Source organism: Bombina bombina, chromosome 10 (genome assembly GCF_027579735.1).
Source record: "Bombina bombina isolate aBomBom1 chromosome 10, aBomBom1.pri, whole genome shotgun sequence".
NCBI classification, from domain to species: domain Eukaryota; kingdom Metazoa; phylum Chordata; class Amphibia; order Anura; family Bombinatoridae; genus Bombina; species Bombina bombina.
Window position 1 is genome coordinate 172,455,285 of NC_069508.1, and position 24,912 is coordinate 172,480,196.

The following is a 24,912-nucleotide window of genomic DNA, read 5'->3' on the forward strand; positions in this document are numbered from 1 at the left end:
GCCATCCTGCAAAGGCCGTATGGACCCATAAAGCATCATTACCTGACATGGACATATTTCACCACCACTAGGGAATAGCACTATGTTCTTGCCTTTCCCATATATGTCCGTTTTACTATTTCTCAGTAATATTTCTACTCTGTTATCATTCCATATTACATCTTCTTTTTGTAAACCACCTGAAACTTTTTTGCTAGGGCTTACCAATTCCGAAACTCTAAATGCCCCGAAAAAGGCCAATACAAAGGCCGTTCTAAATAATATTAATTCAAATCTTGATGCACAAATCTCTGCTAATACCACCCAAACTTTTTGAAGTAAAGAAAATGTAATAGGTCTTCTCTTATCTCTAACCTTTGTCTTTTTCTTCAAGCCTTTAAGAACCTGACGGACCCAAAAAACCTTTGTAACATCAGACAAACCTAATAAGCGAAATCTAAAAGCAAGGGCCGCCAATCTTCTTTCCATATTAGATGGTGACAAACCCACATTTCCCCAATGCCACATCCATTCCAATAAGCAACCCGTGACATCATCATACCCTTCTTTAATTTCAGATTGACATAACCACATTTCCCATTCCTTCCAAACTGATACATAGGACGTCCAAGTACCTGGAGCCAAAGATTTTTTAATTAATTCAGCCAATCCTCCGTCCCAAGCTTCCAAAGTTGGACGGGAAACGTCGCTCCAACTACGTCCGCCTGAGGCGCCAACTCTCGAAAGCGAGACCACTGTGAACGAGATAAAGAATCTGCTATCAAATTAAGCTTACCAGGGATATGATTTGCCCTGACGAAAACATTCATACTTAAACATTTCAGGACTAGCACTCTTAATAAACGCAAAACTGGTAATGATGATGCAGATAAAGAATTAATAGCAGAAACAACACCCATATTATCTGTATGAAACAATATGGATTTATTCATCAAATCCACTTCCCACACAAACAGAGCCACCAGAATAGGAAATAGCTCAAGGAAAACTAGGTTCTTGGTTAAACCTAAATTGACCCACTCTTGAGGCCACACTTCAGCGCACCAATGCCCTTGAAAATAAGCCCCGAAACCAACACCCCCAGCTGCATCAGTTATCAAATCCAAATCAACATTAGAGACCCTAGCTTCCATGAATATTGCAACACCATTAAAATTTTTAAGGAATTCCAACCAAACTTTCAAATCATCCTTGTGACCTTTTTTAATCCTTACAAAATGATGAGGCTTACTAACACCAGACGTAGCCAATGACATTCTTCTAGAAAAAACTCTACCAATAGGAATGATTCTGCAAGCAAAATTCAACTTTCCAAGTAAAGATTGCATTTTTCTCAAAGTCACCTTACGGACCGCCAAAAATTGCTGAATCATTTCTGACAAATCCACAATCTTTTCCAGAGGTAGCCTACATTCCATACTTTCAGAATCTATTGTAATACCCAGACATTTAAGGGCCGTAACTGGACCCTCAGATTTTTCCATTGCAATAGGAACCCCAAAATCAGATGCCATTGAATAAAAACAATCCCTTAATTTCAAACAAACGTCCGAATCATGGGGACCAACAAAAAGAAAATCATCCAGATAATGAACTACTGACGAAAATCCAGACCTGAATTTAACAACCCATTCCAAAAATGAACTAAAGCATTCAAACAGAGAACAAGAAATAGAACAACCCATCGGGAGACATAAGTCAATGTAGAGAAAACCCTCAAAACAACAACCCAGCAAATAATGTGAAGAAGGATGAACTGGAAGTAACCGAAAAGCCGCCTCAATATCTACTTTAGCCATTAAAGCGAATTGCCCAGCCTCTCTAACCAACTTAACCGCCATGTCAAATGATGTATAAGACACAGACGATAATTCATCCGGAATATCATCATTAACAGATCCACCTTTTGGAAATGATAAGTGGTGAATTAAGCGAAATTTACCAGGCTCTTTCTTAGGAACCACTCCTAAAGGAGAAATACGCAAATGGGGGATAGGAGATATTTTAAAAGGACCTGCCATTCGACCCAAAGAAACCTCCTTCTCAAGCTTACTCCTAACAACCTCAGGCCATTCCCTAGCAGACTTAAGGTTACCCCTGTAATGAACAACGCCTCCAGAAGATGGAATTCTGAAACCAAACTCAAAACCATGTAGCAACAACAAGGCCTTATCACCACAACCTTTCTGTTTAGCGTAAAGGACGAGCCACAGCTCCATCCCGCTTAGCCTCACCGGAGTTAATCCCTTTTTCAGGGAGCTCCTGTGTTCCTCCCAATTTGTTCTTTTTGAAACACTTACTGGAAGGGTGGGATCCACCACACCCAGAACATTCGTGTCTGAATTTACATGATGCTCCCCATTTACAGAACTTTTCATTGAAAGCAAAACAGAAACCTTTTTTGGCTGTTGCCGACGAACCGTTTTGAAGAGATCCGCCGGCACTCCCTCGAAAGGGCTGCGAAGACCTTAACGGAGTCATCACTTTTAGCCATAGACCCATATCACGATCATCCCATTTCATCTCAGGCTTAACCGACAAACGTTGTCTAAATTGTTCATCATAATACCACCAAGCCATACCACCATATGTTCTCTGAGCAGCTGCAATTTCATCTAAATAACAAAAGAGGGCCGCTCCTTGATCAGGGAACTTAACAGAAAATACACTAGCATAAATAACAAAAGCCTGGAACCAGTTAGTAAATGTTTTTGGCAATTTTCTGTAACGTCTTTTCCTTTCCTCCTCTTCCTTCTTGGCCGAATCCTTTTTTGAGTCTTCAGGTATCTCAAAAGACTGATCAAGAGGAAGGAGAGAAAATAATTCAATAAAATCTCTCTTGTATATCTTTTCTCTTAACTCTACCGTCAAATGCATGCCCAAAGGCCCAATAGAACACAAACAAGACCTGGCCAAAGCCGTGTCAGCAATCTTCAGCTCAGGACCCCCATCCGTTTTATTATCAACATTAGTCCCCTTTTGCTGAGATAAACCGACCATTTGAGATTGAGGTACTGACCCTACATCCTTTATTCCCTCACCACCAATCCCTAATACCCTATTTTGGTTAACCAATTCTGTGGGAACCCATGAATTGGCGACTCCCCCCGTGACTTTTGCTCCTTCTAATTTGGCTAACAAGTCCCTTAAACCTGCTACAACAGTTATAGATAAGGGATCAGCATGCACACCAACTGTATCAACCCCCACATTCAGATTCACAACACCAGATCCCTCATTACCTGTACTCGGGTCCTGAGGCACTGCAGACTGAACCCTTTGAGATGCAGCCGTAACCTTCTCTGTATTCTGGAAACCAGTAGCCCTGGGATCCGTGTTAGTCATTAATTGCTGCCCTTTTTCCGTCTGTAAAAAAGAAACATGTGACAAACCCCCAGAAGGTGCCCAAATTCCAATGCCCCTACTAGCTGTAGACATACCCAACCTACTATCCACTGAAACACCCTTACCCTTCTTAGCTGATGGGACCTCAAACCCTTCTCCCCTTAAATCCCCATACCTCTTGCGTTGTCTACCTCTACCTTGTATTCTCCCAATCCCAGACCTGTTTGGACGTTGAACAGAGTTAACCGAGCTATGAAATGTATTATTAATACTCTGACCCATCATGCCCTGAAGACCAAAATTAAAATTGTTGGCCGTACTCACCCTTGTTTCTTCTCCCTTTGCATTAAAACGTTCCACCCCTGGAACGCCGTCCTCAATATCCAGCCTGATATTTTCCGTCCAAGATTCCTGAAGGCCATAAGCCTCCCCACTTAGGCCGTCATTTCCCACCATTAAAAGACCCTGGGAATTCTCAGGCCGTGACCCAGTTTCATTCCCATCTAAAAGAAAAACATCATTAGTGACAGGTAAATTTTTAATTACTTCAACATTCCTATCCCTCAAATTTCTTAACTCGCCCTTTAAAACTGGATCACCCGTGACCCTGACTGACGTATTAAACTGGCTAATAGTGTTAACTACATTGGGAGAAGGAGGAATAAAATCCTCCTCAGAAGAATCTAAATATAAATCTAATTCTACCACACCGTTATCAACCTCGGTATCATGATGACTATCGCTGGCTTCAGGCCTTTCCACCCTCTCGTCTAACACCCGATAAGCCTGATTTTCCGTATTATTGCAAGGTCTTAAAAACTGAGCCGACTTAGAAACATTATGTAACTGTTCTGAAACTGCCTGAGGTATTTCAATCGGCCCTGATACAATCAAACCCTCACCTTTCTTTTTCATTAAGGCGCTACCTAAACTACATATACTCGCTTGTTCATTACCCTCACACAGAGAAATAGGCCTCGGCAGGCCGTCACTTTTACTAGCTTGCTTTTTCCCTCTAATTACTACTTTCTGGCCTAAATTGGCCGTCTTACCCTTAGGCAAAGAATCACCCTTCATTACAGACTCAGTGAATTGTTCCGTAATGGAACAAGTGCTCCCGGACTGCGTCACATTATCAGCAAACTCCGTTCCGGTCTGCCGACTTCCGGAGCTCGAACTTGACTTCTTCCTCACAGACGCCTTTAACCCCGGACTGGGGCTGGATTTTCTCCGACCGCTATTACCCCCTTCAGCATCCGGATCAGAACGAACTGGAGGCCTCGAACGCCTCGATGTTTTTGGAGCCACCTCAACGATATCCACTCTGGGTTCGACGACCGGGCTAAGCAATGGACGTAATTTTTCTTCGAGCCAGGTAGGGCCCATTTTTGCAGCTTCCAACTTAAGTTGGTCAAAAATCGCATCAAAATGCGACATCGCAGAATTCCTAACTGACAAGCACAGCACTTTCTAGAAAGGTTTGATAATTATTCTGATGACAGATTCTCCCGCTCTTTCTTTAAATGCGTAACAGCGCGTGCTAAGCCCGCCCCCTACAGTAAATAACCAATCACACCCAAGGCCTAATTCCTCCAACGGTCAAGTCCCCTTCCCGTTACTTCGAACTCCCAGGGGTTCCCTGTATATATGTTAGAAAGTCACACAAATGCATGTATATATGCTAGAAAGTCACACAAATGCATGTATATATGCCAGAAAGTCACACAAATGCATGTATATATGTTAGAAAGTCACACAAATGCATGTATATCTGCTAGAAAGTCACACAAATGCATGTATATATGCTAGAAAGCCACACAAATAGATGTATATATGCTAGAAAGTCCCACAAATGCATGTATATATGCTAGAAAGTCACACAAATGCATGTATATATGCTAGAAAGTCACACAAATGCATGTATATATGCTAGAAAGTCACACAAATGCATGTATATATGCTAGAAAGTCACACAAATACATGTATATATGCTAGAAAACCACACAAATGCATGTATATATGTTAGAAAGTCACACAAATACATTTATATATGCTAGAAAGTCACACAAATGCATGTATATATGCTAGAAAGTCACACAAATACATGTATATATGCTAGAAAGTCACACAAATGCATGTATATATGCTAGAAAGTCACACAAATGCATGTATATATGTTAGAAAGTCACACAAATGCATGTATATATGCAAGAAAGTCACACAAATGCATGTATATATGTTAGAAAGTCACACAAATGCATGTATATATGTTAGAAAGTCACACAAATGCATGTATATATGTTAGAAAGTCACACAAATGCCTGTATATATGCCAGAAAGTCACACAAATGCATGTATATATGTTAGAAAGTCACACAAATGCATGTATATATGCTAGAAAGTCACACAAATGCATGTATATATGTTAGAAAGTCACACAAATGCATGTATATATGTTAGAAAGTCACACAAATGCATGTATATATGCCAGAAAGTCACACAAATACATGTATATATGCTAGAAAGCCACACAAATGCATGTATATATGCTAGAAAGTCACACAAATGCATGTATATATGCTAGAAAGTCACACAAATGCATATATATATGTTAGAAAGTCACACAAATGCATGTATATATGTTAGAAAGTCACACAAATGCATGTATATATGTTAGAAAGTCACACAAATGCATGTATATATGCTAGAAAGTCACACAAATGCATGCATATATGTTAGAAAGTCACACAAATGCATGTATATATGTTAGAAAGTCACACAAATGCATGTATATATGTTAGAAAGTCACACAAATGCATGTATATATGCTAGAAAGTCACACAAATGCATGTATATATGTTAGAAAGTCACACAAATGCATGTATATGCTAGAAAGTCACACAAATGCATGTATATATGTTAGAAAGTCACACAAATGCCTGTATATATGCCAGAAAGTCACACAAATGCATGTATATATGTTAGAAAGTCACACAAATGCATGTATATCTGCTAGAAAGTCACACAAATGCATGTATATATGCTAGAAAGCCACACAAATAGATGTATATATGCTAGAAAGTCCCACAAATGTATGTATATATGCTAGAAAGTCACACAAATGCATGTATATATGCTAGAAAGTCACACAAATGCATGTATATATGCTAGAAAGTCACACAAATACATGTATATATGCTAGAAAGTCACACAAATGCATGTATAAATGATAGAAAGTCACACAAATACATGTAATATATGCTAGAAAGTCACACAAATGCATGTATATATGCTAGAAAGTCACACAAATGCATGTATATATGCTAGAACAGTCACACAAATGCATGTATATATGCTAGAAAGTCACACAATGCATGTATATTGTAGAAAGTCACACAATGTATGTATAAATGCTTAGAAGCCACACAAATGCATGTATATATGCTAGAAAGTCACACAAATGCATGTATATATGCTAGAAAGTAACACAAATACATGTATATATGCTAGAAAGTCACACAAATACATGTATATATGCCAGAAAGTCACACAAATTGCATGTATAATATGCTAGAAAGTCACACAACCATGCATGTATATATGCTAGAAAGTCACACAAAATGCATGTAAATATGCCTAGAAAGTCACACAAATGCATGTATATAAGCTAGAAAGTCACACAAATGCATGTATATATGCTAGAAAGTCACACAAATGCATGTATATGTCTAGAAAGTCACACAAAATGCATGTATATATGCTAGAAAGTCACACAAATGCATGTATATATGATAGAAAGCAACACAAATATGATGTATATATGCTAGAAAGTCACACAAATGCATGTATATATGCTAGAAAGTCACACAAATACATGTATATATGCTAGAAAGTCACACAAATGCATGTATATACTGCTAGAAAGTCACACAAATACATGTATATATGCTAGAAAAGTCACACAAATGCATTGTATAAATGCTAGAAATTCACACAAATGCATGTATATATCTAGAAAGTCACACAAATACATGTATATATGCTAGAAAGTCACACAAATGCATGTATATATGCTAGAAAAGTCACACAAATGCATGTATATATGCTAGAAAGTCACACAAATGCATGTATATATGCTAGAAAGTCACACAAATGCATGTATATATACTAGAAAAGTAACACAAATGCATGTATATATGTTAGAAAGTCACACAAATACAGTATATATGCTAGAAAGTCATACAAATGCATGTATATATGTTAGAAAGTCACACAAATGCATGTATATATGCCAGAAAGTCACACAAATGCATTTATATACGCCAAGAAAGTCACACATAATGCATGTATAAATGTTAGAGAAAGCAACACAAATAGATGTATATATGCTAGAAAGTCACACAAATGCATGTATATATGCTAGAAAGCCACACAAATAGATGTATATATGCTAGAAAGTCCCACAAATGTATGTATATATGCTAGAAAGTCACACAAATGCATGTATATATGCTAGAAAGTCACACAAATGCATGTATATATGCTAGAAAGTCACACAAATGCATGTATATATGCTAGAAAGTCACACAAATACATGTATATATGCTAGAAAGTCACACAAATGCATGTATATATGCTAGAAAGTCACACAAATACATGTATATATGCTAGAAAGTCACACAAATGCATGTATATATGCTAGAAAGTCACACAAATGCATTTATATATGCTAGAAAGTCACACAAATGCATGTATATATGCTAGAAAGTCACACAAATGCATGTATATATGCTAGAAAGTCACACAAATGTATGTATAAATGTTAGAAAGCCACACAAATGCATGTATATATGCTAGAAAGTCACACAAATGCATGTATATATGCTAGAAAGTAACACAAATACATGTATATATGCTAGAAAGTCACACAAATACATGTATATATGCCAGAAAGTCACACAAATGCATGTATATATGCTAGAAAGTCACACAAATGCATGTATATATGCTAGAAAGTCACACAAATACATGTATATATGCTAGAAAGTCACACAAATGCATGTATATATGATAGAAAGTCACACAAATACATGTATATATGCTAGAAAGTCACACAAATACATGTATATATGCCAGAAAGTCACACAAATGCATGTATATATGCTAGAAAGTCACACAAATGCATGTATATATGCTAGAAAGTCACACAAATACATGTATATATGCTAGAAAGTCACACAAATGCATGTATATATGCTAGAAAGTCACACAAATACATGTATATATGCTAGAAAGTCACACAAATGCATGTATATATGCTAGAAAGTCACACAAATGCATGTATATATGTTAGAAAGTCACACAAATACATGTATATATGTTAGAAAGTCACACAAATACATGTATATATGTTAGAAAGTCACACAAATACATGTATATATGTTAGAAAGTCACACAAATACATGTATATATGCTAGAAAGTCACACAAATGCATGTATATATGCTAGAAAGTCACATAAATACATGTATATATGCTAGAAAGCCACACAAATAGATGTATATATGCTAGAAAGTCACACAAATGCATGTATATATGTTAGAAAGCCACACAAATGCATGTATATATGCTAGAATCCGCACAAATGCATGTATATATGCTAGAAAGTCACACAAATGCATGTATATATGCTAGAAAGTCACACAAATGCATGTATATATGCTAGAAAGTCACACAAATGCATGTATATATGCTAGAAAGCCACACAAATAGATGTATATATGCTAGAAAGTCACACAAATGCATGTATTTATGCTTGAAAGCCACACAAATGCATGTATATATGCTTGAAAGTCTTACAAATGCATGTATATATGCCAGAAAGTCTTACAAATACATGTATATATGCCAGAAAGTCTTACAAATACATGTATATATGCCAGAAAGTCTTACAAATACATGTATATATGCCAGAAAGTCTTACAAATACATGTATATATGCCAGAAAGTCTTACAAATACATGTATATATGCCAGAAAGTCACACAAATGCATGTATATATGCTAGAAAGCCACACAAATGCATGTATATATGCCAGAAAGTCACACAAATGCATGTATATATGCCAGAAAGTCACACAAATGCATGTATATATGCCAGAAAGTCACACAAATGCATGTATATATGCCAGAAAGTCACACAAATACATGTATATATGCTAGAAAGTCACACAAATGCATGTATATATGCCAGAAAGCCGCAGAAATGGTTGTATATATACTAGAAAGCCGCACAAATGCATGTATATATGCCAGAAAGCTGCACAAATGCATGTATATATGCTAGAAACTCACACAAATGTGTGTATATATGCTAGAAAGTCACACAAATAGATGTATATATGCTAAAAAGTCACACAAATGCATGTATATATGCTAGAAACTCACACAAATGTGTGTATATATGCTAGAAAGTCACACAAATAGATGTATATATGCTAAAAAGCCACACAAATGCATGTATATATGTTAGAAAGTCACACAAATGCATGTATATATGTTAGAAAGTCACACAAATGCATGTATATATGCTAGAAAGTCACACAAATGCATGTATATATGCTAGAAAGTCACACAAATGCATGTATATATGCTAGAAAGCCACACAAATACATGTATATATGTTAGAAAGTCACACAAATGCATGTATATATGCCAGAAAGTCGCACAAATGCATGTATATATGCTAAAAAGTCACACAAATGCATGTATATATGCCAGAAAGTCGCACAAATACATGTATATATGCTAAAAAGTCACACAAATGCATGTATATATGCTAGAAAGCTACACAAATACATGTATATATGTTAGAAAGTCACACAAATGCATGTATATATGCTAGAAAGCTACACAAATACATGTATATATGTTAGAAAGTCACACAAACGCATGTATATATGCCAGAAAGTCGCACAAATGCATGTATATATGCCAGAAAGTCACACAAATACATGTATATATGTTAGAAAGTCACACAAATGCATGTATATATGCCAGAAAGTCGCACAAATGCATGTATATATGCTAGAAAGTCACACAAATGCATGTATATATGCTAGAAAATCACACAAATGCATGTATATATGCTAGAAAGCCACACAAATGCATGTATATATGTTAGAAAGTCACACAAATGCATGTATATATGCTAGAAAACCACACAAATGCATGTATATATGCTAGAAAGTCATACAAATGCATGTATATATGCTAAAAAGTCACACAAATGCATGTATATATGCTAGAATGTCATACAAATGCATGTATATATGCTAAAAGTCACACAAATGCATGTATATATGCTAGAAAGTCACACAAATGCATGTATATATGCTAGAAAGTCACACAAATGCATGTATATACGCTAGAAAGTCACACAAATGCATGTATATATGCTAGAAAGTCACACAAATACATGTATATATGCTAGAAAGTCATACAAATGCATGTATATATGCTAGAAAGTCACACAAATGCATGTATACATACTAGAAAGTAACACAAATGCATGTATATATGTTAGAAAGTCACACAAATACATGTATATATGCTAGAAAGTCATACAAATGCATGTATATATGTTAGAAAGTCACACAAATGCATGTATATATGCCAGAAAGTCACACAAATGCATGTATATACGCCAGAAAGTCACACAAATGCATGTATAAATGTTAGAAAGCCACACAAATAGATGTATATATGCTAGAAAGTCACACAAATGCATGTATATATGCTAGAAAGTCACACAAATGCATGTATATATGCTAGAAAGCCACACAAATAGATGTATATATGCTAGAAAGTCACACAAATGCATGTATATATGTTAGAAAGTCACACAAATGCATGTATATATGCTAGAAAGTCACACAAATGCATGTATATATGCCAGAAAGTCACACAAATGCATGTATATATGCTAGAAAGCCACACAAATAGATGTATATATGCTAGAAAGTCACACAAATGCATGTATATATGTTAGAAAGTCACACAAATGCATGTATATATGTTAGAAAGTCACACAAATGCATGTATATATGCTAGAAAGTCACACAAATGCATGTATATATGTTAGAAAGTCACACAAATGCATGTATATATGTTAGAAAGTCACACAAATGCCTGTATATATGCCAGAAAGTCACACAAATACATGTATATATGCTAGAAAGCCACACAAATGCATGTATATATGCTAGAAAGTCACACAAATGCATGTATATATGCTAGAAAGTCACACAAATGCATATATATATGTTAGAAAGTCACACAAATGCATGTATATATGTTAGAAAGTCACACAAATGCATGTATATATGTTAGAAAGTCACACAAATGCATGTATATATGCTAGAAAGCCACACAAATGCATGTATATATGCTAGAAAGTCACACAAATGCATGTATATATGCTAGAAAGTCACACAAATGCATATATATATGTTAGAAAGTCACACAAATGCATGTATATATGTTAGAAAGTCACACAAATGCATGTATATATGTTAGAAAGTCACACAAATGCATGTATATATGCCAGAAAGTCACACAAATGCATGTATATATGTTAGAAAGTCACACAAATGCATGTATATCTGCTAGAAAGTCACACAAATGCATGTATATATGCTAGAAAGCCACACAAATAGATGTATATATGCTAGAAAGTCCCACAAATGCATGTATATATGCTAGAAAGTCACACAAATGCATGTATATATGCTAGAAAGTCACACAAATGCATGTATATATGCTAGAAAGTCACACAAATGCATGTATATATGCTAGAAAGTCACACAAATACATGTATATATGCTAGAAAACCACACAAATGCATGTATATATGTTAGAAAGTCACACAAATACATTTATATATGCTAGAAAGTCACACAAATGCATGTATATATGCTAGAAAGTCACACAAATACATGTATATATGCTAGAAAGTCACACAAATGCATGTATATATGCTAGAAAGTCACACAAATGCATGTATATATGCTGGAAAGTCACACAAATGCATGTATATATGCTAGAAAGCCACACAAATGCATGTATATATGCCAGAAAGTCAAACAAATGCATGTATATATGCTAGAAAGTAACACAAATACATGTATATATGCTAGAAAGTCATACAAATGCATGTATATATGTTAGAAAGTCACACAAATGCATGTATATATGTTAGAAAGTCACACAAATGCATGTATATATGCTAGAAAGTCACACAAATGCATGTATATATGCCAGAAAGTCACACAAATGCATGTATATATGTTAGAAAGTCACACAAATGCATGTATATCTGCTAGAAAGTCACACAAATGCATGTATATATGCTAGAAAGCCACACAAATAGATGTATATATGCTAGAAAGTCCCACAAATGCATGTATATATGCTAGAAAGTCACACAAATGCATGTATATATGCTAGAAAGTCACACAAATGCATGTATATATGCTAGAAAGTCACACAAATGCATGTATATATGCTAGAAAGTCACACAAATACATGTATATATGCTAGAAAACCACACAAATGCATGTATATATGTTAGAAAGTCACACAAATACATTTATATATGCTAGAAAGTCACACAAATGCATGTATATATGCTAGAAAGTCACACAAATACATGTATATATGCTAGAAAGTCACACAAATGCATGTATATATGCTAGAAAGTCACACAAATGCATGTATATATGCTAGAAAGTCACACAAATGCATGTATATATGCTAGAAAGCCACACAAATGCATGTATATATGCCAGAAAGTCACACAAATGCATGTATATATGCTAGAAAGTAACACAAATACATGTATATATGCTAGAAAGTCATACAAATGCATGTATATATGTTAGAAAGTCACACAAATGCATGTATATATGCCAGAAAGTCACACAAATGCATGTATATACGCCAGAAAGTCACACAAATGCATGTATAAATGTTAGAAAGCCACACAAATAGATGTATATATGCTAGAAAGTCACACAAATGCATGTATATATGCCAGAAAGTCACACAAATGCATGTATATATGCTAGAAAGCCACACAAATAGATGTATATATTCTAGAAAGTCACACAAATGCATGTATATATGTTAGAAAGTCACACAAATGCATGTATATATGTTAGAAAGTCACACAAATGCATGTATATATGCTAGAAAGTCACACAAATGCATGTATATATGTTAGAAAGTCACACAAATGCATGTATATATGTTAGAAAGTCACACAAATGCCTGTATATATGCCAGAAAGTCACACAAATGCATGTATATATGCCAGAAAGTCACACAAATGCATGTATATATGCTAGAAAGTCACACAAATGCATGTATATATGATAGAAAACCACACAAATGCATGTATATATGCTAGAAAGTCACACAAATGCATGTATATATGCCAGAAAGTCACACAAATGCATGTATATATGCCAGAAAGTCACACAAATGCATGTATATATGCCAGAAAGTCGCACAAATGCATGTATATATGCCAGAAAGCCGTACAAATGCATTTATATATGCTAGAAAGTCACACAAATGCATGTATATATACTAGAAACAGGGCCGCCATCAGGGGGTGACAGGGGTGACTCCTGTCAGGGGCCCAATGGGCTAGGGGGGCCCCATGAGGCAAGAACTAAAAAAAAAAATTTTTTTTTTTTTTTTTTTTTTTTTTTTTAAATTTTGGCAGCCACCAGTGGGTACTACAGCAAAGTGCTAATTGAGCATGGGAAATGTTATTACAAGGAGTAAAGTATTAGCATTTGAGAGGATTTCTGAGTGTGCACTAAACCGCTATGCACAGTGTGAGACAGACTTGGCACTTTGTTTGTAGAGTGTGTGCCTGAGTCAGACGGCTGATCACTTTCATTTGCAGAGGAGGTAGGAATTACTTAGCAAATGTTTTTTATTTCTTTGTGCAATTTAAGATTGTAACTTCAGTGTGGTAGTAGTTGTATGGTGGGGCCAGGGGTCCATAAAAACACATTTTTTAGCAGCAGTGTATTTATGATTATTTGACAATGCTGTAGAAATTCTATATTTAAAACCATGCAGAAATGTTTCCTCCTCAATACACAAATGATATATATTACATTCCAGTTTACTGCCCCTTTATGCAAGGACTTTCCAGATACAGGATTTTTACATCTGCATAACATGTTATACTCTCAGACTAAGATTGCTCAATGTTGGAAATGAGACAGGTTAACTTAAAACTGTTCAGTTTACTCTACAGCTGACTTAATTTTGAAATGCATACCAACAAGCTTAAATCCTGCATTTAAGCAGATCTAATGGTATGAGTACCACAGTTTATGGTTCCACCAAGACCATATAGAGTACAGCATTTTCAAACTCCACAAGTACAGCTGACAGATGGGAACATTTGTACACTATATTTGAAGTGGTGATCTTGGTTGGGGAAAATGGGGAAAATATCAAACAAACATATGTCAACGTTTTAAAAGTACTTTTCTTCATCTAGCCATCTACCCAGATCATTAATGTACAATTTTGAATTCACAGAATTATTTTTGTTTGCACATTTACAAATATGATTCTTTAAAAAGTGATCTCTTAATTTCTGCATTTTTTTTATCATGCATGTCACACACTGTTGATTTAGGGGATGCAAGGTGCATAAATGTTTCCTCCTGTGAGTGTTTCTGTGGGTGTCTGTGTTTATGTCTTTGTGTCTCTATGAGTGTGTATGTATTTTTTTCTGTTGGTTTCTCTGTGAGGGTGGGTGCGTATGTCTTTGTGCATTTTCTGTGGATGTCTGTGAGGGTGTGTGCATATGTCTTTGAGCTTTTTCTATGGGTGTCCCTGTGAGGGTGGGCGTGTGTTTGTCTTTGTGTATTTTCTCTGGATGCCTCTGTGAGGGTGGGTGTGTGTCTGTTCTGTGGATGTCTCTGTGAGGGTGTGTTTGTGTGTGTATATATGTCTGTGTTTTCTGTGGGTGTCTCTGTGAGGGTGTGTGTATGTCTTTGTGTGTTTTCTGTGGATGTCTCAGTGAGGGTGTGTGTGTGTATGTCTTGTGTGTTTTCTGAGGCTGTCTCTGTTGGTGTTTCCTTGGGTGTATGTGCAAGTTTGAGTTTGTGTGTGTGTGTGTGTCCATTGTCTGTTCCTTTTTAGGACATTTTGACCTTACTACTGATTATTCACATCTTTCTACAGACTTTGAGACTGAGACCTTTCCGGAAGTCACCAATCTACCATTTAACCTTTAAATTATTGTTTAGGCAGTTCAGGGCCCTTACTTTCAGCCACTGCATGCTGTTATCATCATTTAGTTGGCATCTTCCTTTACAAAAAGATAATCAGAACTCCATATTTTGTTTTCTAAATCTCCTTTTTTTACAAAACTGTAGTTTACCTCATTACATGTCAGGTCAATGTAAACAAGTGCTAAGTGTCTGTTTGGGTGTCTGTGTCTGAGTTTCTTTGCGTGTTTGCTAGATTGTCTATATGTGAATCCTTATGTGTGAGTGTGCGTGTGTGTTTCAATGTATGTTACTACCTTTACAACATTTCCAAGTTTAAATAGAGACTTAAGAATAAAGTGCATATACGTTTTAGTCACTTGGTCAAAAATTGCACATGTCAAAGGAGGGGGGGGGGGCCCTGATCAATGGTTAAGTCAGGGGCCCCAAAATTTCTAGTGGCGGCCCTGACTAGAAAAACACACAAATGCATTTATATATGCTAGAAACTCACACAAATGCATGTATATATGCTAGAAAGTCACACAAATGCATGTATATATGCTAGAAAGCCACACAAATGCATGTATATATGCTAGAAAGTCACACAAATAGATGTATATATGCTAGAACGTCACACAAATGCATGTATATATGCTAGAAAGTCACACAAATATATATATATATATATATATATATATGCTAGAAAGTCACACAAATACATGTATATACGCTAGAAAGTCACACAAATACATGTATATTTGCTAGAAAGCCGCACAAATGCATGTGTATATGCTGGAAAGTCACATAAATGCATGTATATATGCTTGAAAGCCACACAATGCATGTATTTTTTCTAGAAAGCCACACAAATACATGTATACTGTACTGTATATACTAGAAAGTCACACAAATGCATGTATAAATGCTGATGGAAACCTCAGTGTCTCAGAAAACGCCTATATGTCGCTTTTCATAATGTTTTGCTTCACTTACTAATTTATCACAAACAGCATTTCTATCCACCTGCTCACATAGGACATAGAGCTGCCAACTTTCCCACAAGTTAGAGGATGGTACCTTTAAATGTTCCAGTTTAATACAGTGAATCCTTAGCCCACCAAAACATTTAAGTAAAGCTCTACTTTACCCATAATGTTTCCCTGGACTGTCAAGACTTAATCTTTCATACATTTTTTTTTTTCTTTTTATTAACGTTGTAACAGATATAATTAAAAGGAAAAAAATATAGATAGAGAGTTATGGATAGATAGATAAATTGATAGACAAACAGACAGATATGCTGTCATGCTCATAGAAGCGGGTTCGGAGCTCATGTGTGGAGGTTTCAGACTTAGGACTGTCTTGTACACTAAAAGGGGCAAGTGAGATGGACATCTTAATGGAACTACCCCTTTTAGGGTGAGACTGGAGTGCCCACTTGAGGTCAAGACAGGGATGCCCACTTGAGGGCGAAGACGGGAAAAGGATACAGAAGCTGGGTGGATACCCACTACAGAGTTTGAGTATACTAGCTAAATACTGGTATATCGCAGATACCCTCTGCAGAATTTGGAAGCAGGAACTGGAGACTGGCACTTGGCAGATACCCTCTGTAGAACTAGGGTACAGGAACTTGACAGACACCATCTGTAGAGATAGGGTTAAGTAACTTGACAGTAACTTGACAGTCATCCTCTGCAGAGCTTGGATGCAATACCTGAAGACTGGATCTTAACAGACGCTGAAGACTGTCACTTGGCAGATACCCTCTGCTGAGCTTGGAAGCAGAAACTGGAGACTGGATCTTAACAGACGCTCCCTGCAGAACTTGGATGCAGTAGCTGGATACTGGAACTTGGCAAGCAACCTCTTCAGGACTTGGGTACAGTAGCAAGATACCAGAGAAGGCAGGAAGGTGACACATGATAACAAGTAGTAGTGACAGGCTGGTGATGAGAGAATAACCATGATGCCAAGTTCAGTATATCAAGATAGCAGTCTGATCTTTCATCAAACAAAAGGAAAATCCAAGAGAGTAGTCAGAAGGCATGCAGAGGGGCACTAACATACTGGTAGAACCACAATGTCAGGGCAGGGAGTGGTCTGTGAGACTGCCTTTTATAGCTGAGCTGACAAGGTAACTGCCTGCAAATGGACAAAGAGACAAAGAGCACAACCAGTGCAGGCAACCTGTCTCCCAAAGTATGAGCACATGCTAAAGCCCTCTGGCAGTGCAGAAACAAGTCTACAGTTTGCAAATCAGGTTTCCCAGGTTCTGATTTGGAGACTGCAGGGCTGGGACACAGGCAGATAGATAGGTAAACAGACAGATGACAGATAGAGCATGTGCAAGAGTTCATAGTGTAACTGCATATGTCTGTGATTGGCTGATGGCTATCACATGATAGAGAGGGCAGGGAAATTGAAGTAATCTTTGACATTTCTATGGATAATTTGAAATTCAGAATACGTGTATTATATTGTCTTTTTATTGCACACTTGTGGATTATGCAATTGTACTATATTTTATTATTTAATTGCATTTTAATAATACAAAAGTTGAATTATTATTTTTTTTGTAAACTGTATCAGAATCATAAAACTTTCATTTTGACAAATCCAATGTTTTATTACAGTGATATTGAAAATCAATTTTTTTTTTAATAAAAACCCTCAATTTTAGTTTAGAGCAAAAGAGGATTATCCATTTTATTGGATGTGTCTCTTATGACCTCCAAAAAGTGCATTCAATGAAAAAAATAAAACCTGTTGGAACACTAAATAAATATTACAATTTTACTTTTTGTATGAAAAAAATTTAAATTTAAGCTGTTTACATTGTTATTGAAACTTACAGGAAAAGCATGTTTCTGCACACCAAGTATCAATAGCTTAAAGACTAGTAAAGACAGCTACCACAAAAAAAATGATGTTGCGAACCTAAAATTTTGCGTTTGTGAACGGCAAACGCGAACTTCCGCAAATGTTCGCAAACGGGCGAACCGGGCGAACCGCCATAGACTTCAATAGGCAGGCGAATTTTAAAACCCACAGGGACTCTTTCTGGCCACAATAGTGATGGAAAAGTTGTTTCAAGGGGACTAACACCTGGACTGTGGCATGCTGGAGGGGGATCCATGGCAAATCTCCCATGGAAAATTACATAGTTGATCCAGAGTCTTGTTTTAATCCATAAAGGGCATAAATCACCTAACATTCCTAAATTGTTTGGAATAACGTGCTTTAAAACATCAGGTATGATGTTGTATTGATCAGGTAGTGTAAGGGTTACACCCGCTTCACAGTGACAGACCAAACTCCCCGTTTAACGCAACGCAAACAACCGCGAACAGTCCATTTGCACAACCGCAAACTCCCCATTTGCACAAGGTTGGATACCAAGCTAGCCATGTCCCGTTCCTTGTCCTCACTGATGTCATTGAAGGTCTCTTCCTCCACCCAGCCATGTACAACACCAAGGGTCCCCGAAAGGTGACAACAAGCCCCCTGGGACGCCTACTGTGTTTGGTCTTCCACCTCCTCAAAGCCACCTTCCTCCTCTGACTCCTCTTCTTCAGACTCCTCTCTCTGCATTGCCTCTCTCTGTGTTATTATAAGGTGTGTTAAGTAGTACTATTCCTATCAGTTTAATCCCTGTTACATCCCCTATCAGGGGACGTGTATATGGCATCGATTTTAGGAACCGGGAGATGGGAAAAGATGCTTGGTCGGTCCTCCTACTTCAAATTTGGGGCACTGCACGTGCAATATAATGTGCCGCCAGATAGGAGTGGTGTGTTAAGTAGTACTATTCTTATCAGTTTAATCCCTGTTACGTCCCCTATCAGGGGACGTGTATATGGCATCGATTTTAGGAACTGGGAGATGGAAAAAGATGCTTGGTCGGTCCTCCTACTTCAAATTTGGGGCACTGCGTGTGCAATCTAATGTGCCACCAGATAGGAGTGGTGTGTTAAGTAGTTCTATTCTTATACGTTTAATCCCTGTTACGTCCCCTATCAGGGGACGTGTATATGGCATCGATTTTAGGAACCGGGAGATGGAAAAAGATACTTGGTCGGACCTCCTACTTCAAATTTGGGGCACTGCGCGTGCAATCTAATGTGCCACCAGATAGGAGTGGTGTGTTAAGTAGTTCTATTCTTATACGTTTAATCCCTGTTACGTCCCCTATCAGGGGACGTGTATATGGCATCGATTTTAGGAACCGGGAGATGGAAAAAGATACTTGGTCGGACCTCCTACTTCAAATTTGGGGCACTGCGCGTGCAATCTAATGTGCCACCAGATAGGAGTGGTGTGTTAAGTAGTACTATTCCTATCAGTTTAATCCCTGTTATGTGCCTTTTTTTGGTTTGGTTTTTGAAGCTACAGTGCAGCACCAGAGGCCAGAAAAATTGCTGTAGCAGCGGCCAGAAAAATTGATGTTTGTTTCCCAGGCAGAAAGTGCCCTAAAACATTGCGACTTGAACCCTAGTTGGTGGCGGATACGTCACAAAAGTCATCCGGCATTCAGAGATAAAATACAGCAGCGTGTGGACCATTTTTAGCCCAAGGCAGCTCATCTCATCAGGCCTTTTTTAGTCGAATGTATCGCCCACTGTCAGTCCCTTCGGGATCCATCCCTCATTCATCTTAATAAAGGTGAGGTAATCTAGACTTTTTTGACTTAGGCGACTTCTCTTCTCAGTGACAATACCTCCTGCTGCACTGAAGGTCCTTTCTGACAGGACACTTGAAGTGGGGCAGGCCAGAAGTTCTATCGCAAAATGGGATAGCTCAGGCCACAGGTCAAGCCTGCACACCCAGTAGTCAAGGGGTTCATCGCTCCTCAGAGTGTCGATATCTGCAGTTAAGGCGAGGTAGTCTGCTACCTGTCGGTCGAGTCATTCTCTGAGGGTGACCCCGAAGGGCTGTGGCGATACGTAGGAAATAAAAAGCTCTGCATGCCCTCCATCAACAACACGTCTGTAAAGCGTCCTGTCCTTGCCAGTGTGGTCGTGGGAGGAGGAGGATCACTTTCACCTCTTCCCCTGTTAGATTCCCGTTGTGCTGTGACATCACCCTTATACGCTGTGTAAAGCATACTTTTTCTTTTGGAACTGCTGCATCCTTTCCGACTTGCGGTAATTCGGTAACATTTCAGGCACTTTATGCTTATACTGGGGGTCTAGTAGCGTGGACACCCAGTACAGGTCGTTCTCCTTCAGCCTTTTTATACGAGGATCCCTCAACAGGCACGACAGCATGAAAGACCCCATTTGCACAAGGTTGGATGCCGAGCTACTCATGTCCCGTTCCTTGTCCTCAGTGATCTCACTGAAGGTATCTTCTTCCCCCCAGCCACGTACAACACCACAGGTACCAGATAGGTGACAACGAGCACCCTGGGATGCCTGTTGTGGTTGGTCTTCCTCCTCTTCCTCAAACCCACATTCCTCCTCTGACTCCTCTTCCTCACAATCCTCTTCCAGCATTGCCGCAGGTCCAGCAAGCGATGCTGATAAGGCTGTTTCTGGTGGTGATGGTGACCACAACTCTTCCTCTTCATGCTCATCTACGGCCTGATCCAGCACTCTTCGCAGGGCACGCTCCAGGAAGAAAACAAATGGTATGATTTCGCTGATGGTGCCTTCGGTGCGACTGACTAGGTTTGTCACCTCCTCAAAAGGACGCATGAGCCTACAGGCATTTCGCATGAGCGTCCAGTAACGTGGCACAAATATTCCCAGCTCCGCAGAGGCTGTCCTAGCACCGCATTCATACAAATAGTCGTTAACGGCTTTTTCTTGTTGGATCAGGCGGTCGAACATTAGGAGTGTTGAATTCCAACGTGTCGGGCTGTCGCAAATTAAGCGCCTCACTGGCATGTTGTTTCGCCGCTGGATATCTGAAAAGTGCGCCATGGCCGTGTAGGAACGCCTGAAATGGCCACACACCTTCCTGGCCTTCTTCAGGACGTCCTGTAAGCCTGGGTACTTATGCACAAAGCGTTGTACGATCAGATTACACACATGTGCCATGCACGGCACATGTGTCAACTTGCCCAAATACAATGCCGCCAACAAATTTCTTCTGTTGTCACAAACCCCTTTGCCGATCTCCAGTTGGTGCGGAGTCAGCCACTGATCCACCTGTGCGTTCAGGGTGGACAGGAGTGCTGGTCCGGTGTGACTCTCTGCTTTCAGGCAAGTCAACCCCAAGACGGCGTGACACTGCCGTATCCGGTATGTGGAATAGTACCTGGGGAGCTGGGGGGGTGCAGTTGATGTGGAGCAAGACGCAGCAGCAGAAGAGGACTCAGCCGAGGAGGTTATGGAAGAGGATGGAGTAGGAGGAGTAGAGGAGATGGCTTGCCTGCAAGTCGTGGCGGTGTCACCAACTCCTCTGCAGAGCCATACATTCCATGCTTGGCAGCCGTCAGCAGGTTTACCCAATGCACAGTGTAGGTGATATACCTGCCCTGACCATGCTTTGCAGACCAGGTATCAGTGGTCAGATGGACTCTTGCCCCAACACTGTGTGCCAGACATGCCATTACTTCCTTTTGCACAATCGAGTACAGGTTGGGGATTGCCTTTTGTGCAAAGAAATTTCGGCCGGGTACCTTCCACTGCGGTGTCCCAATAGCTACAAATTTTTGGAATGCCTCAGACTCCACCAGCTTGTATGGTAAAAGCTGGTGGGCTAAGAGTTCAGACAAGCCAGCTGTCAGATGCCGGGCAAGGGGGTGACTTTGTGACATTGGCTTTTTACGCTCAAACATGTCCTTGACAGACACCTGACTGTGGGCAGATGAGAAGGAACTGCTCAAGGCGAGAGACAGAGTGGTGGATGGTTGAGAGGGGGCAAGGAGGACAGCAGTGGTTGACGTGGCTGAAGATGCTGGACCAGGAGGAGGATGGCGGCTTTGGGTTTGTGTGCTGCTTGTACTCATGTGTTGATCCCATAGGCGTTTGTGATGTGCGATCATGTGCCTTCGCAAAGCAGTTGTACCTAGGTGGGTGTTGGACTTCCCACGACTCCGTTTCTTTTGGCACAGGTTGCAAATGGCATCGCTGTTGTCAGAGGCAGACACACAAAAAAAATGCCACACTGCTGAGCTCTGTAATGATGGCATTCTGGTGGTGGCAACAGAATGCATGATTGGCGTGCTGTCTGGCTGACCCTGGGTGCCGATGCATGCTGTCTGACTGTGCCACAAGCTCCTTGCGACGACCTACCCCTGCTTCCAACTCATCTCCTCCTCCTCTCTCTCTCCCCATCTGAACTTTCCCCCTGTTCTTCTTCTCTTCTAGCGGGCACCCACGTGATATCCACAGATGCATCGTCATCATCAACCGCTTCACTTGTATCTGACAACTCAGCAAAGGAAGCAGCAGCGGGTACAACATATTCATCATCATCACATCGTACGTCCATGTGTGTAATGCTGCCTGACTGAGACATATCCCTGTTATCTACATCCTCTGTCAATAATGGTTGCGCATCACCATCACTCATTTCTTCCAACTGATGTGTAAATAACTCCTCTGACAGATCAAGTGAAGCGGCTGTGGTGCTAGTGTTGGTGGTGGCGGCAGGCGGGCGAGTGGTAACTTGAGAGGTGCCCGAAGCTAAGCTGAAGGAGGATGGTGCGTCAAGGTTCCAAGCGGAAGCTGTAGAATATTGGGTGTCCTGTGTTAGCCAGTCAAATATGTCCTCAGAACTGTTCAAGTTCAGGGTACGTGACCTCTGAACACTGGGCATTATTCTAGAGGCAAAGGGAATCACAGCACCATGACCACGACGGCCCCTGCGGGGTGGCCTGCCTCTGCCTGTCATTTTTTTTTCGATTAGTGGTACTATGCGTGCAAGCTACTGTGACAACAGATATGAGTGGCACTGTGCACTGGCAGAAGTTGGCAGAGTAGACGCTGTAGGCCTGACACACAGGCTTGCAGACAACTAACTGCTATTCAATCTATTACAGTCAAAATTGTATTTTTTTTTTTTTAAATGTACACTACTGTTACTCCAGATATGAGTTGCACTGGTGTGACACTGCCCTGGCAGGCCCTGAAACGCACACGCGTGAAGGAAACTGACTGCTATTATTTCACAGTCAAAAAAGTGTTGTTTTTTTTAAATGTACACTACTGTTACACCAGATATGAGTTGCACTGGTGTGACACTGTGCCCTGGCAGGCACTGAAACGTACACGTGTGAAGGAAACTGACTGCTATTATTTCACAGTCAAAAAAGTGTTTTTTTTTTTTAAATGTACACTACTGTTACACCAGATATGAGTTGCACTGGGGTGACACTGTGTCGTGGCAGGCACTGAAATGCACACGTGTGAAGGAAACTGACTGCTATTATTTCACAGTGAAAAAAGTTTTTTTTTTTTTTAAATGTACACTACTGTTATACCAGATATGAGTTGCACTGGGGTAACACTGTGCCCTGGCAGGCACTGAAACGCACACGTGTGAAGGAAACTGACTGCTATTATTTCAAAGTCAAAAAGTGTTGTTTTTTTAAATGTACACTACTGTTACACCAGATATGAGTTGCACTGGGGTGACACTGTGCCCTGGCAGGCACTGAAAAGCACATGTGTGAAGGAAACTGACTGCTATTATTACACAGTCAAAAAAGTGCTGTTTTTTTTTAAATGTACACTACTGTTATACCAGATATGAGTTGCACTGGGGTGACCCTGTGCCCTGGCAGGCACTGAAACGCACACGTGTGAAGGAAACTGACTGCTATTATTTCACAGTCAAATAAGTGTTGTTTTTTTTTAAACGTACACTACTGTTACACCAGATATGAGTTGCACTGGGGTGGCACTGTGCCCTGGCAGGCACTGAAACGCACACGTTTGAAGGAAACTGACTGCTATTATTTCACAGTCAAAAAAGTGTTGTTTTTTTTAAACGTACACTACTGTTACACCAGATATGAGTTGCACTGGGGTGACACTGTGCCCTGGCAGGCACTGAAACGCACACGTTTGAAGGAAACTGACTGCTATTATTTCACAGTCAAAAAAGTGTTGTTTTAATTAAATGTACACTACTGTTACACCAGATATGAGTTGCACTGGGGTGACACTGTGCCCTGGCAGGCACTGAAACGCACACGTGTGAAGGAAACTGACTGCTATTATTTCACAGTGAAAAAAGTTTTGGTTTTTTAAATTTACACTACTGTTACACCAGATATGAGTTGCACTGGGGTGACACTGTGCCCTGGCA